Genomic DNA, 17056 nt, shown 5'->3' on the forward strand with positions numbered 1-17056 from the left:
CACGCTCACTTGATTTGATTGTTTGAATGATGATTGCTTTCTAGATGGCTTGATTGAACTTGCTTGATTGATTACTGACGCTTGTGATTTCTCACTGAATGTGATGATTTGTAAAAAAAGGAAAGGGTGTCGAACACTATCGAAAATGCACCCAAGATACAAATGACAAGTTCAATCTTGATGACTCAGTTGAAGACTTACTTGACTTAACGTATTCACCTTAACAATTCAAATTAGGGTGTCGGTTACAACCGAGAATGCACCCTTACAATTCAGTTCAATTTGTCTTTGATGACAAGCCAACTTACAAATTATAATTTGCAAGTTACAGTTTGGTATTTTATTAAAAAATGGTGCAAGTGCAATTGCCAAAAAAATTGTTGTTGAATGGCTGCAAAAATTGTTGATGGAGATGACAGCGTGATTGGATGTTGATGTAGAAATGTCGTCTTGGCTTGAAATGCTTAACTTTGTAGCGTCCTTAACTTGATGGCATGAATTAGTTGTTTGTGAAATGTTGTTGCAGAAGATTGCTTTTATCAAGTCGATGATGTGACGCTTTGTGCTTGTGTACTTATGTGCATGTTGTTGTTTTAAGCATAATACAAAGAGATAATTTGAACACAAGTCATGCACATGCATTCATTACACATAGTGTACCTAAGATCCCCTTATTCAATTTTGGGCGGATCTAGGACACGATCACCACAAAAATTATGATTTTATTAACCTTCAAGATACATCATCATGACAATGTTACAACTTTGTCATGGAAACTTCTCAATGAGAATGTCACACTTGCAAACTTTGGAAGCAAATTGTCTTCAAAAACTGCTTGCACTGACTCAATCGCTCTCAAAGTAAAATATTGCTTTGAGTTAGAATAATAACTTTCTCTCAAACAAATTCACTTATCTCTCCAAATACATCTTATGACTTCAAAAAATCACTTATTACTCCATTACAAATACTCCTTATCTCTCCAAAAATAACAAATACTCCCATTAAAAGAATTTTATGAAGTTCCTTTAATATCTATATATATATATATATATATATATATATATATATATATATATATATATATATATATATGAATCTACTTTTAAAGCACATATCATGCTTTCAAAAAAAAAAAAGATCCACATCCTTTGACCGTTTAAAATATCTCACCGTGCATGCTTTTAGTAGTCTAAGGTTTTCAATTGAACATTGAAATGTTCTCAGGACAAGAGTAATAATATCATGATTTTTCTGCTGAAGCTTCCGTCCAAACAAACACAGCAATCCGAAATTAAAAGCTGCAGAAGAGTTATTTACCGTGCAGAAGCTGTAGCGCTGGACAAGAAAGGATTTTTGATCGATCGAACAGATTTCTCGTTTAAAAGGTCTCTTTGAAGCTCTGAAGAGAAAATGAAAAAAGATCACTTTGAAGCTCCAAAGAGAAACTAGCAAAGATGGCTTTGAAACTCCGAAGAGAATTGTTGAGCAATGAAGCATGCATATATCCAATCAACGCAAAAGATTTGTGAACACATTTACATCAATGTAAGTCACCTCTCAAGCTCAATATGTCATCTGGTTCCCTTTCATGGTCAAAATGAAATCTCTCTTGATTCGGTTGTCGTTTTTCATTACTGCAATTTGTGGAAATACTTTGCTTTAAAGGTTTGGAATGCACAGAATGCAGGAGCAGCAACAGTCTTAGTTACAAACAATAAAGTTGAATCTCTTATAACCATGGATTCACCCAAAGAAGACAACACAACAGTTGAGTAGTTGCAGAAGATTACCATTGGCTCCACTTGTCGAGGAATCATATGCGAGCAATCAAGCTGGAGATCTTGTCTCTAATTGCAACAAAATCATCTATTCATACAATATTGCTAGAGTTTCAGAAAATATGTAGGATTCGACAAACTCTTCTTTGAAGGAAGGAAGGGATGGGAGGAGAAGGAGATCATCACAGCAAAGCGTGGCTTCAGAGGAGGCAAACGGGGTCGGAAATGCTTCTGTCGGGGCAATCATTCACATTCGGTGCACTATATTAAATCAACTAATAAAATACACAGAAGAAATATAGAAACCAGAAGAAACTGGCAAAGAACGCTCCATGTAGGTTCCTTCACGGGATTTCATGCTCTTTCAACACAGTTTTGAAAGTGCATAAGAAGTGATATGACATTTATTTGAATTACTATGAGACGACTCTTATCTCTGGCCACTAGCTGATCTATTCAAAATTTATGTCTTGCAGTCACTTCAAATGGGAAACACAAAGAAACCAACAGGTCGAGAAGACAACTCACTTCGGATCTGATACTTGAAAAAGTCTCTCAAACTCATGCGTTGAAGAAGATCCCATCAGAACTAGCAAATGGTAATGAAAAAAAAATTGGGCTTTTTTTTCTTCGAATGGTCACAGTGCGTTCTCTGCTGCTATAATAAAGTTATCGATCCAGTAGCCAATGGAGTAGAATGAATATGAATGAATGAATATATGGCAACAATCTCTCTCACACACGACGCCTCCAAGTTTTCACACTTATATTCTGTAACACGACCTTCACACTAATCTTTGTAATATGATCTTGACACTGATCTCTCGATCACACTGTCTCCACACTTCGGATCTCAACCACAAATCTCACACACACTGTAATTTCCTTGAGCAGTCCACGAATTTCTCAATGCACAGTCAAAGAAGGGCAAATAAATTTTCTTGGCTCTCTTTTAATGTGGCTAACTGCTCTGCGTTATCGCCTTTATGTCAACATAATGGATCCTCATTCCAGCACTGGAAAATGGCGACATGAGCCTTGGTTTCCAATTTCCATTTTGCTTTACAAGTATGCACTCTCACACACTAACCAATCTAAAGCAAACACTCTTACTCCCAAAGAGAAAACCATTAGCTCTCATACCACGTGTACAAATCACACAGCCATATTAAACACACACATCAAATTAACACACAAGAATCAAACCAACAACACACAAAAGACAAACTAGTGGAAAAGGCAGAGAGCCATCATGTGGTCTCTCATGCTCATGTAATTCTCACTTGTTCAAATAATTTAATAATACATTTAAATACATGAGCAAGTGGTCTTAAGATAGTGCAGCTATCTTAGACTCACTTGGTTGAGACAATTCTCAACTTACACACTAATTTAGGAGAACTAGTTGGAGAGAATCTCTCCTCCTAACTAAACTCCTTAGTTTGAGAAACTAACTCTCATGATTTAATTAAATTAATTATTTTATTTGGACTTATAATTGTTTTTAAGAGAGTGAGGCTAACACAATCACATGGTGCCACATGGCACCTCAAATTAAGCCCAAGTGGCCTTGGCATGGTGCAACCTACATTTTTGTCTTATTATCATGGTTTGGGGAGTTGTTAAAATATGGTCATAGATATACCATATATTATATTGTTTGAAAACTATATTACAAACAAAATTGGGAGTACATGGGTTTCAAACCCAAAATCTCCTTAACAACAAATAACTCTATATGACTATACCAACCATTGTGCCGACCACGCACTTTGTCTTATTCACCCTCACACTTTGTTATAAAATGCCATTCAAATGGTTCAAAGGAAACCATGGAGGATACATGAGAGATGAGGGTGCAAGTAGGCTAATGAAGTCATGAATATAAAGAAGATTATAGGAATATCGTTAGAGCATATTTAGGGAAAATTTCAAAGAATATTTTCTATAAGGAATCTTTAAGATTCCCTTGGAGCCAATTTGTGAAGGTGTCAAATTCACGACAAGTTTATACCCAAATGAACCAGAATTTCACCAGGATTCTAATGGCATGATCGGTTTTCTAATCTGAGTAGCGGAATTTTCAAAAGAAGAATGTTGAGCGCAAAACCATGAAGGTGGAATCTTGATGCAAGAATCTACATGGAATCTGAAAGTTTCCCCAGAGGCCCGAAAAATGACATTTTCATAACTAGGCCGACTTTATACTCATTTTTCTTAGTTTTTCGCAATGAATGTGATGGTGAGATCAGTTTCTTCATCTGAGCAGTCGAATTTCAGTCAGCTTGTAGAAGAGAATCTTTAAGGAATCTTTGAGATTATTGGGGATCCCAAATTTGACCTACATCAGAAAGGGGTCAAGTTTACAGTCATATTTCAAGATTTTTCACCAGGAATTCAACCACGCAGTCTGTTTCTTTAGTAGAGGTGTGAATTTAGTGGCCATCCCCTGGAAGTGGACGTATAAGATGCATAGATGCCATGTATTCTTTTGATTTTCGTTGAGATGATGAATTGTTGTTGAGATCATTGTTTTCCATTTTGTTGGAGAATCCTTATATGCCACTTCATGTGAGAGTTTGATATTTTGTCATACTGAAGGAGATCTTATATGAGTGAGAGTTCTTATAGGAGAAAGTCTCGTGGAGAGACATGCCACTCTAGTTAAGGATCTTCCTTCTATTGACAAAGAACACATCATGTATTCATCATCTTGCAACAATTAATGAAGCAGCCTCCCCACTCTTGACACCGGGCCAGGAGACGTAACCCACACTAGGTGAACTTCGTTATCAAGTTGTGTATGTTATTTTATTTGATGGTTTCCTTTATGTTTCCTCTTCTTTAAAGTTTGCACATGTGGTTTTCATACTCTTTCACATGTAATTCTGCTAACATCACAGAAGTAAAAGATCTTGGTTAATTCTGGTAGCTGAGAGATCGGGATCAAGTTTGGTATCAGAGTGGTCTTCTTGCTAATGTGAATTGTGAGTGTGAATGATAACCATAGATTGAATGTGGAATAAAAAAAGAAAATGGAGGGTCACAGAGATCTCTACGAGACCTTCTACAGGATGGAAAACATGGTAGATATAATGTATGCAGATTACGAGGAGAAAATGGAAAAAGAGGAACAAAAGAAAGGGAGAGAAGAGGACAATGCTCCATATCCATCTTTGGGTGAATATTCTTATTCTTCGTCTTCTTCTCATCATTCAAATGAAGAAATCAATCAGAGTCTTCAAGCAGAGAATGTTGAATTGAGGAGACTTCTACAAGAAGTAGAAGAGGAGAAGTATAGATTTTAGCTTCAATTAGGAGCCACGAAAGAGGCCTTGGAAAAGATGAAGTGCAACAAAGGCTTAGTGAAGCCATCACCACCTGATTCAAAATCAATCACTGAGGTAAATAATGTTGATAGTTTTTCAATTTCATTTTCACGTGATGTTATTTTTGTTCGAAGCCCTTAAGTACCCATTTCAGAATTGGGATACACTGAAAGAGAATGCTCGAAGGAAGCAGAAGCAAGGGGTTCTTTAGGCAAAGAATCCAATTCATTGCCCAAATCATCGAGGAAAGAGAATGATGGGAACACATCACAATCTTCCCATGAAAGGGCGCATTCCAAAGAGAGAGCCAAAGTAAAGTATAAAAATTCTCAGTATTCTAAAGTTCATTTTGATTACAAGCAAATTGGTAATAGTGAACAAAACTTGTGGCATAGAAAACCATGTAGTTTTTGTGGCTTGTATAACCATGTGGTTGCCAAGTGCTAGAAGAAAATGGCAGCAAGGAAAAAGACAAGACATATAAACCCTTCTCCACATCAAGGTAGGAAGAAGGTCAAGCAGGTCTAGAGGAAGAAGAATTTTTGTAGGCATTGTAACAAGCATGGGCATCAAAGAGCTACATGTTGGGAGATCCATCCATAGTAGCAACCAAAGGACCAAAAAGAACTTGAAAAGGAACCATTCGGTGAAGTTTTCTGACAAGAGAATCAACTCCATAATTATGACCCATTCACTTTGTTGAGTGAGAGGTGGTTTATTAGATATAATAGCTTGTCATGGCCACATTTTGCAAATCATGTGTGAAATTATTGTAAAGGTGATGATGTGTTTTCCATCACTTATGAATTCAACATGATTATGTTTTTGGCTTTTTTGTTGATAGCTATGTTATTCGTTTCTATTATGACTCTGATGTAAACTTGACCAAAGAGTGTGTTATAAACTCTTGGCAAGTATGGGGTTTGATTGGGTCATGTTTGGTCTTTTAATTGAACATGTATTTTGCAAGATGCACTATAGGTTTGCATAACAATATAGGTGTCGGTTCAACACTTATGGCTTCGAAGAACAAAGGTGAAGGAGAAGGAAGTGTGGTATGTTAAGGAACTTGTTGTGTAGACATGGGAGTACAACGTATTTCAGATAGTGTTCATGCTTTTGGAGGACCAAAAGCTCCTCAGTGGGGAGGAATGATCCAGGTGGCTCTAGAAATGCTAAAAAATCAAATTTCTCATATTTCATCAAAACTAGGACTAGTTCGAAGAGCTCTTCGTCTTGATTCGAACAACGTAGACAACACTAAAATCTGAGTCCGTATGAGAAAGTTATTGCAGTTTAAAGTTTGTTAAAAAAAAAGGTCAAAGTCAAAATCCAACCTGAGGGTACCACGTGGCACTCCCACAAGCTGCCACATGGCAGCCCAATCAACAGACCAGGTGGACCACAGCAGGTGATGTGGCAATATCACAAGTCAACACATGGCATGTAGGTGACAGAAGTGGCATATGATGTGGACCAATGAGAGCTTGCCACATGGCACCTCAAATTAGGCCCAAGTGGCCTTGGCATGGTGCAACCTACTTTTTTGTCTTATTATCATGGTTTGGGTAGTTGTTAGAATATGGTCATAGGTATATCATATATTATATGTTTTGAAAACTATATTAAAACCATATTGGGAGTCCATGGGTTTTGAACCTGAAACCTCCTTAACAACAAGTAACTTTATATGACTATATGAACCATTGTGCCAACCACACACTTTGTCTTATTTCCCTCATACTTTGTTATAAAATACCATTCAAATGGTTCAAAGGAAACCATTTAGAATACATGAGAGATGAGAGTGCAAGTAGGCAAATGAAGTCACAAATATCAAGAAGGTTCTAGGAATATTGTTAGAGCATATGTTAGGGAATATTTCAAAGGATATTCTCTATAGGGAATATTTGAAGAATATTAAGATTCCCTTGGAGCCAATTTGTGAAGGTGTCAGATTCATGCCAAGTTTATACCCAAATGAACCAGAATTTCATCAGGAGCCTGATGGCATGATCAATTTTCTAATCTAAGTAGCATATTTTTCAGAAGAAGAATGTTGAGGGTGGAACCAATAAGGTGGAACTTTGATGCAGGAATTGGCATGGAATTTGAAAGATTACCTGGAGGCCCAAAAATGATAGGTTTAGAACCAGGCCGACTTTGTTTTTCTCATTTTTTTCGCAATGAATGCGATAGTGAGATTAGTTTCTTCATCTTAGCAGCCAAATTCCAGTCAGCCCGTAGAAGAGAATCTTTGAGATTCCTAGGGAGCCCAAATTTGACCGAGTTAGCAAGGGGTCAAGTTTACAGTTATATTCCATGATTTTTCACCATAGTATGTTTCTTCAACATAGATGTGAATTTAGTGGCCATCCCCTGGAAGTCGAGGTATAAGATGCATTGTTTCCATGTCTGCTTTTGATTTTTGTTGAGATAATGATTTGATGTTGTGATCCTTGTTTGCCATTTTTTTAGAGGATCCTTGTATGCCACTTCATGTGAGAGTTTGATATTTGTCATACTGAAAGAGCGCTTCTATGAATGAGAGTTCTTATAGGAGAATGTATCGTAGATAGACATGCCCCTCTAGTTAAGGGAGTTCTTCCTTGCATTGACAAAGAACACATCATGTAATCATCATCAACTTGCAACAATTAATGAAGCAAACTCCCCACTCTTGACACTGGTCCCGAAGACATAACCCACACTCGGTGAACTCTGTTATCAAGTTGTGTGTGTTATCTGATTTGATGGTTTCCTTTATGTTTCCTTTTATCCATTATCAAGTATCCACATGTGGTTTTTCATATTCTTTCACATGCAATTATGCTAACATAACATAAGTAAAAGATCTTGGTTAATTCTAGTAGCTAAGAGATCTCGATCACCTCGTCCTGAAAGTAGTCTTGTAGATGTCCTCTTGTTTGATGCGTATCTAATGGTATCCTAATCTCAGATCAATCTTCAAGAACATTGCTTATCCCTCCAACTGATTAAACAAGTCATCAATCCTCGGAAATGGGTACCTGTTCTTAATCACAATTGTTCAGCTGCCTGTAATCAATGCACAATCTAAGAGTACTATCCTTCTTCTTCACGAACAACACTAGTACACCCCAAGGCGATATAGTTGGCCTAATATATCCCTTATTAAGCATTTCCTTCAACTACAACTTACTAACTCTGGTGTGCTCATCTTGTAAGGTGCCTTTGATGCTAGTGTTGCTCCTAGTACCAACTCAATAGAGAAGTCCACTTTCATCTGGGGAGGCAACTCTAGAATCTCTGCAAGAAACACATCCTGAAACTATTGTAATACAGGGTACCTCTTCAAGATTTATGCATCCTCAACATCCTTACCCTTGCCACTAGAAATATGAACTACAAACATCACACACCCTTTCTTGTAGCTGTGCTTAGCTTGCATAACTGCAATCATTCTAACTAATGTAGGCTTCTTCTTTCCCTACAAGATTCTATTTTCCCCCACTTTTCCCAATTATCATCCAGGCACTCAATGGCCTTGTCATAACAAGATACATTGGTACTATGAAGATACAACCAATCCATACCCAAAAGGATACTTTATGATCTCAATGGCAGTACATTAAGATGTGTTGTTGTAGGCATACCATTCAACTCAAATGCACAAGCTCTTACCTAGTGATGAACTCTCTTCTTAGTACTTGTAGCCAACTGTACCAACCAAGACTTTGCATGCACTTCTTTTCTCAAGCCACACTTATCCACCAGATCAAGATTAACATAACTATAATTAGATCCATGATCAATCAAAATAGAAACAACTCAACCATAGAGCTTACCTTCCATCTTAATAATGGATGCCTGGTGATCTGCCTGCTTGTTGTCCATAACTGCAGAAATCTGAGGAATGCTATGAACAACATCCCCAACTATTTGCGCCTCCTAAGCGCTATAGATATGAAGTCTGCCACCTTGGTACAATGGAAAATCCTTCTTTTGATGATCTTTGCCAAACATCCAACACTACATGGTCCCCTACCATCACCTATGTTTTGTTGCTTTCTAGGATGTGACCCATATCCCTTCTCAACTGCATTGAACTTCTAGTAAGGAGCAACATTTTCTTTCCCTCCTACATCTTGAGGTCTTCCCCACTTCGGTGGCCACTTCCCTTTAAGTTTCTCATTCCCCTTCGAATCACGCTTAGGCTCAACTTTGTGCTTTAACTGCACATAACAATGCTTCAACTTTCGGATGGCCTCCTCCAACGATCTAGGCTCATCAAACTCAATTGGGTCTCTATATGTTGTTGGCAACCCACTGATGAATATTTGAATCTTAGCCTTCTCATCCTTGAGGTAAGGCACATATCAAATCTGTGTCAGCAACCCCAAATTTTGGGCCACTTTTTTAGGGCTAGGACTCAGCCCTCCCCTATAACTCAGTGAAAATTCCAGAAATGATAAATAACATAGAAACAAATCCTCTAAACCAAAAACTTGAACAAGGACTTGACCTGACCCCTCCTAACCAAGACAATAATTTTGTAAAACACATGGTAAACATGCAACCTACAGGTCATGAATGAATATTTGAACATAGGGATCTGAAACTTATCTGAGGTTTAACAAGAAGAACCAATGCCTTCTCACAATAGCTGTCATAACACTAATTAGGTCATGCATTAATTAACCTGACATTCATTAATTAAAATGTGATAAGAACCATACTTAGATCTGTCTTATAACCATGCTTATAACCATCATATCATCATATAGATAACAATGATAGAACAACCATAAAATCCACATAACAACAAGTATAATTACTCATTAAAGATAAGAGAAACTTATCTCTTATTAACCATATGCAAAATCCAACCAAGTCAGGGACTTCCATGTACCACTTGACCATAGATTGGTTGAGCCAAATATTTCTTTCAGCCAATCACCCATGTGCCATATTCCAAGCATGGATGTCATATCTCATGGGATAAACCAATCCATGAGCAACTAAGTGAATCTAGAGGTTAAACCACCTCCACCCTCACCATACTATGATCTCACCTAAACTGGTCCTAAGATCACAGAACCAAACCAAGCTTGGATGCCTCAAAATTCCTTCATCATCCCTTAAGGAATTTTCCTGTCTCCGCCGACCTGTTGAGGGCTTCTCAGAGAAAACCATCACCACCCCCAACCCTTGGAATTTTCCTGAGACCACCTTGTTAAAAACAAAAGAATCAAATTTATTGAATTATACCTGAGTAGCTCACAGGTGTGGAACACCACCTAGATACTACCTCTATATAACACGCTCTATCATCACAACCATTAGATGATAAATATATAATTTACACACAATTAGGGAAGTTGAAACAACACCCTAGAAATCAGGAACAAACTCCTAATCTAAGGTTCGGTTGAATCGTCACTCCATTAATACATTTCATCATTAATCTCAACACTCCCCCTTAATGGAGAAATGGATTCACACATATGCCTAACACTTCCCTAAACAATTCAAACTTGATTCTACCAAGAGGTTTGGTAAAAATATCAGCAGCATTGTCACAACTATTACAATACTCAATATGGATTTCTTTTTACTGAACTTTCTCCCTGACAAAATGAAATTGTGTATCGATATGATTTGTGTTCTTATGAAATACTGGATTATTTGCAAGTTTGATGGAGCTCTGGTTGTCGCATTTGATCATTGTTGCAACCTTTTGTTCTTCTCTAGCATCAAGGAGAAGTCTCCCCAACCAAATTACTTCACATGTTGCTACACACATAGCTTGATATTCAACTTCCGTAGAGGACAAGGATACTGTGTTCTGCTTTTTGTTGCTCCATGTAATGACCCCAAATCCAATGCTAAATGCATTGCCCGTTATGGATCATCTGTCATCTACATTTCTAGCCCAATCGGAGTCTGAAAAAACCTATCAATTTAACATCACATGAATCAATATAAACAATACCAAAATCTAAGGTTCCCTGGAGATACCTTAAAACACCTTTTGCTGCAACCCAATGGCTCTCAAGGGGCTTTGACATAAATTGGCTCAATGCACTGACTGCATAAGCCAAATCTAACCTAGTTGTAGTCAAGTAGATTAGACTCCCAACCAACTGTCTATACAAAGTCGCATCTGCCTCCTTAGATCCATCATCATTCTGAAGTTTTATATTCTGCTGTAAAGGTATTGCAGTAGCTTTGCACTGATCCATTATGAACTTTTCCAGTAAGCTCCTGACATACTTACTTTGTGACATAAAAGTTTGTCCAGAATCCCTCCAGACTTCCAAACCCAAACAATAATGTAGCTCTCCAAGGTCTTTCATCTCAAAGACTTGTGACATCTGCTCCTTGATTTCTTTAATGAGATTATCAACATTCCCTGTAATGATTAAATCATCTACATATAAAGAAATCAAAACAATCCTTCCCTCTTTATCAAACACGGTATAAATATTAGGGTCATTTTTACTTCTTTTATAACTATGTTGCAGGAAAAATGAATCAATTTTGTCATACCATGACCTAGGTTCCTATTTTAGTCCATATAACGCTTTCTTCAACCTGCAAACTAAATGTTCTTTACCCTATTTGACAAACCCCTCAGGTTGCACTACGTAGACTTCTTATTTTAAGTCCCCATTTAAAAAACCAGATTTAACATCTAGTTAGTGAATCATCCAATGGTGTTTGGTAGCTAAAGCAATTATCATTTGATTTTGTTTAGTTTAGCTATAGGGGAAAATGTTTCATCATAATCTATACCTTCTTGCTGTGAATACCCATTTGTAGCCAGCCTAGCTTTATATTTATCTATGCTCCCATCTGCTTTAAATTTAGGCTTATACAGCCATTTGCATCTTATGGGTTGTTTGCCTTTAGGTAGTTTAACTAAATCCCAAGTTTTGTTTCTGAGGATTGACTCATATTCCTCTTCCATAGCAGCCCTCCATTCATTATATTGATTGGCTTCTTTATAACTAGAGGGTTCAACAATATTCATCATACTAGTTATAAAAGCATTTTCCCTATATCTTACTGGCAACTGAACATTCCTACCTGATCTCTTGAGTGGTGGGGTAGCTTCAAACCTTGTTTGATCATCCTTCTGTGGACTTGGCTTGATAGTTACATCATCTTCTTTCCCTTCCTGCTGCTTCTGCTGCTGCTGCTCATTGCTGTCACCTGATTCATCTCTTCCTTCTTCCACCAACAAGGGCACATGCCATTCTTCATTAACACTCTCATGGCTTCCATCATTAACCTGCTCATGAAACACTACATCTCTGCTCGCAAAAACTTTATGAGTAAAGGGATTAAACAATTTGTAAGCCTTAAATTTTTTACATTACCCAACAAAAATACATTTGATGGCCTTTGAATCCAGTTTCTTTCTATCTTCCTTTGGGACATGAGCAAAGGCTTTAGAGCCAAAAACTCTCAAATGCTTAACTGCATACTTATAGCCAAATAAAGCTTCAAAAGGAGTTTTGAAATCTAAACTTCTTGTTGGACTCCTATTCTTTAGATATACTGCAGTATTAATTGCTTCAGCCCAAAACCCATTAGAAAGATTCTTACCTTTTAACATATTGCGAGCACACTCCACAAGGGTTCTGTTCTTCCTCTCTGCAACCCCGTTCTGTTGAGGAGTGTGGGGTACTGTAAACTGTTGTTGTATCCCATGATCTTTGCAGTATTTGAGGACACAAGCTTTCTTCTACTCTCCCCCTTTATACTAGCGAAGAATCCTGATGCATTTACTTGTTTGCTTTTCAACATTACTTCTGAAATCCTTGAAGTATTCAAAAGTGTGGCTCTTCTTCCCGAGGAAATACACCCAAGTAAATCTAGTACAGTCATCAATAAACAATAAAAAAATAGTATGCACCACCTAATGACCTTGTTTGCATAGGCCCGCATAAATTTGTGTGTACCAGCTCGAGTATATCTCTCCTCCTTCTATCAACATTCACAGGAAATTCATCTCTGTGCATCTTTCCAAGTGCACATGCATCACAATCAATATGGACAGGCTTTAAAACAGGAAGACCTTCGACCATACCTCTTTTCTGTAATAGCAGAAACCATTGAAGTTAATATGGCCGAACCTCTAATTCCATAAGTCCACTGTAGTCATGGTAGATGATGTCAATGCCTGATGTGGTGCACTTTTGACATTTAGCTTGTACAATTCTCCCACACAAATACCTGATGCAATAGGCTTCATACGATCCAACATTTCTTTAATAACGCAATATGATTTATAAAAGTCTACCTTGAGATTCTGATAAATTATCATAGAGATAGGGATCATATTATTTTTTATCCCGGGTACATACATTACATTATGAATATGTCTAATATTTCCATCAGGAAAAACAATAGGAATATTACCATACCCTTTGATTTGGTACCCTCTATAATAGCCAAGATAGATGTTTTCTCCACTGCTAGTCTTTTTGAAGTCTTCAAACCACTGTCTGTTCCCTATCATGTGGATGGATGCACTTGAGTCCACAAACCAGGTATCTTCTTCATCATCCTTAGCTGAAAACACAGAGTCAGATATGAATAGTCTGAGGTTCTCACTCTGTTCCTCATAAGCAAAATGACCTGCATGTTGTTTATGTCTCTTCCGACCTTCATCAGACTTCTTCTTCATGCAATATCTAGCTATATGGCTAGTTCTACCACAATAAAAACATTTGGTCGCAGAGTCATTTCTATTGAAATACGTACCTTGAGGTGGGGGCATTTTCCTTTGTGGGGTTGCACTACTCTTCTATGCTGCATTTGGCTTTCCTCTGAAGGGCTTCTTCTTCACCATTAAGGCCAGATCTGAACTCTAAGGTTTATGAGTCAACCACCTTTCCTCCTCTTGCATGAGGATCCCTGTTAATTCTTCAAACATGGGGGCTTTTTCTCTTGCATTCAATCCAGTGATGAACATCTGATACTCGTCAGTCATACCATTCATGGTAATCGTGACCAAATTTGTATTTGACACAGCTTCACCGATGTCACCTAGCTTGTTCTTGAGCTCCTTGATCCGCGAAATAAATGCTACAACTATCTCATTCTCCTCCATCTTGATGGAGAGAATCTTGCTCTTCAAGAACAACAATCGATTGGTGTTCTTGACCTCATAGAGATCCTTGAGTGTCTTCCAGATTTTTGGTGCAGTCTTGCAATCACAGATATGGGGAATAATGCAATCTTTGACCGACAATTTCAGGAGCATTCTTGCCTTAGTCTCCCGCTTATCCCAGTCTTGGATTGTTGCTGTTGTTCCTCCTGCAAGCACGTTTGGCTTCACCTCATCATTATTCACAATTGCCCATGCATTGTGTCCCTCAAGCAGGGTTTGCAACTTAAATTTCCAACCAAAATAATTGGATCCATCCAACTTGTTATTCTCATTGAGGTATGCTTCTGCTAACTGATTATTCATCTTGAATAAAAAAAACTTCAACCTAGCAACTTAAAAAAAACAACCCCAGATCTTAAAAAATATTGCAAATGCTAGATCCAATGAAAACTTCAATTAAAACTGAGCCCAGATTCCTTTTTTTAAGAGATCACTCCAATTCCTTCTTTAAAAAAAAATTCGCCCCTTTTTTTAATTAAATAATTAAACTAAAAAAACTTTAATTAAAATCTTAATTAAAAAAATTCCAATATCTACTGTATGTGGCTCCCCTCAAGCATGAAACAATGCAACATAATTCGAAATCATGAAACAATGCAACATACGCAGACAGTGACACTAGGAAAAACTCGCACGCTCCACTCAAGCACCCAGGCCGCTCCACCACTTATAAATCACCATTCGACAATCTGCCATATGGAAAAACATATTTTCAGAAGCCAACGAGTTGGTTTTCGAACGGACGACTTATAGTCGATTATATCGCACAGGCCTCAGGCATGCCGCTTTTAGCTCCATATCTCAATGACAATAATTCAGTATTCAGGAGTGGTGCTAACTTCGCAGTTGCCGGAGCCACTACATTGGACCCTACTTTCTTTGCATTTAGGAAGATCAGACCGCTTATGACTCCATTTTCTTTGGACGCACAGATCTAGTGGTTTTTAGCGCAAAGAAACAAATTTTGTGCTACGGTAGCAGTGGAACCGAACTTGAAGACGAAACCAACTCAACGTGCCTTAGGATATGGTCACCCAATTTATGGAGGAATCAGGCGTAAGCACAGAAGCAGAGGACCTATATGCCCTCACTGAAACCACGAAATCTATTAGTCAATCGCAGAGGCTTCCAACATCTTCCATTTCTCCTCGACCATACGCGTGAGCAATTCACTCCTCGCGTCGACCTCTCACCATGCAGATCACGTGGGCTTCTCTTCTCACACGACACCGTCTACTTGTTTGTCAGCGGGAGCAATTCTATTGTAACTCATGGAATTGTATCGGCTCAAACAATTGTCTTCCATTGCCGCCACAACATCAGCCTCAACCACCTCGCATCATCGATCGACAGCGTATAAATCCAGAGCAGAAATCCTTCACAGACCAAGAAGCGGCAGAAAATGGTAGCCTCTTGTAGCCTCCTCCATGGCAGATTCGACACCCTTCGACTATGGCAGAGTCGCGCCGTTCTGGAAAATAAAAACGTGTAAGGACAGGACTGGATCTATGCGACTATGGCGTTGGATCCCGCACTGATCGCCCTTAAAAAATGCGCCGGTCTAATTTCACATAGATGTGTCTCCCAGGCACATAGATCTTCCTCTCAGCCTTCATTATAACTCCTCCACTGAGGGTTATAGGTAGTCCTTAGCCCTGTAGCTCTGATACCATGTTAAAACAGAAGAGAACCAAATTTATTGAATTAAACCTGAGCAGCTCACAGGTGTGGAGCACCACTTGGAGATTACCTCTACAAAACACACTCTGTCATTACAATCATTACATGAGAAATATATAATTTACACACAATTAGGGAAGTTGAAAAAACACCCTAAAAATTAGGAACAAACTCCTAATCTAAGGTTTGGTTGAACTGTCACTCCATTAATACATTTCATCATTAATCTCAACATATATAACCATGATAAGAACCATACTTAGATATGTCTTATAACCATCTTATAATCAGATAGATAACAACGATAAAACAACCATAAAAGTGACATAACAACAAGTATAATTACTCATCAAAGATAAGAGAAACTTAGCTCTTATTAACCATATGAAAAATCCAACCAAGTCAGGGACTTTCATGTACCCTCTGACCATAGATTGGCTGAACCAAATCTTTCTTTCAGCGAATCACCCCTATGCCATATTCCAAGCATGGATGTTAGATCTCATGGGATAAACCAATCCATGAACAACCAAGGGAATCTAGAGGTTAAAAACTCCACCCTCACCATACTGTGATCTCAGCTAAACCGAGGTCCGATCCCAAGATCACAAAACCAAACCAAGCTTGGATGCCTCAAAATTCCTTCACCATCCCTTGAGGAATTTTCTTGTCTCCACACACTTATTAAGGGCTTCTCAGAGAAAACCATCTCCACCCCCAACCCTTGAAATTTCCCTGAGACCACCTCACCCAGACCCAAAACCTTTTGGTAATCCAAAGCTCAATCGAGAAAGAATCCCATCACACCATGACTATCCGGCAATGGCAAGGCAAGGCTAAAACCATTGTTGAAACCCATCAAAACTCATACCAATGACAACAAAGAAACCAAATAGACACATGCACATACCATGCATGCCAAAACCAGCTAGGAAATCATACATGCAACCTGTTACCTGCAAGTATTCCCGCTGAAGCTGCTTGATCCAACCTTTCCTTTGCTTTCCTTGTCCTTCCTTTGCTTGCTTGCTTTCCTTCTCCTCTTGGTGCTCTTCTCCTTTCTAAAACCAATTCCAAAACTCAGCTAACAAAAGGTCACAAAT

This window comes from Pinus tabuliformis, chromosome 7, assembly GCF_031772625.1.
Source record: "Pinus tabuliformis cultivar Carrire ecotype Pingquan chromosome 7, CPIR1, whole genome shotgun sequence".
NCBI lineage: Eukaryota > Viridiplantae > Streptophyta > Pinopsida > Pinales > Pinaceae > Pinus > Pinus tabuliformis.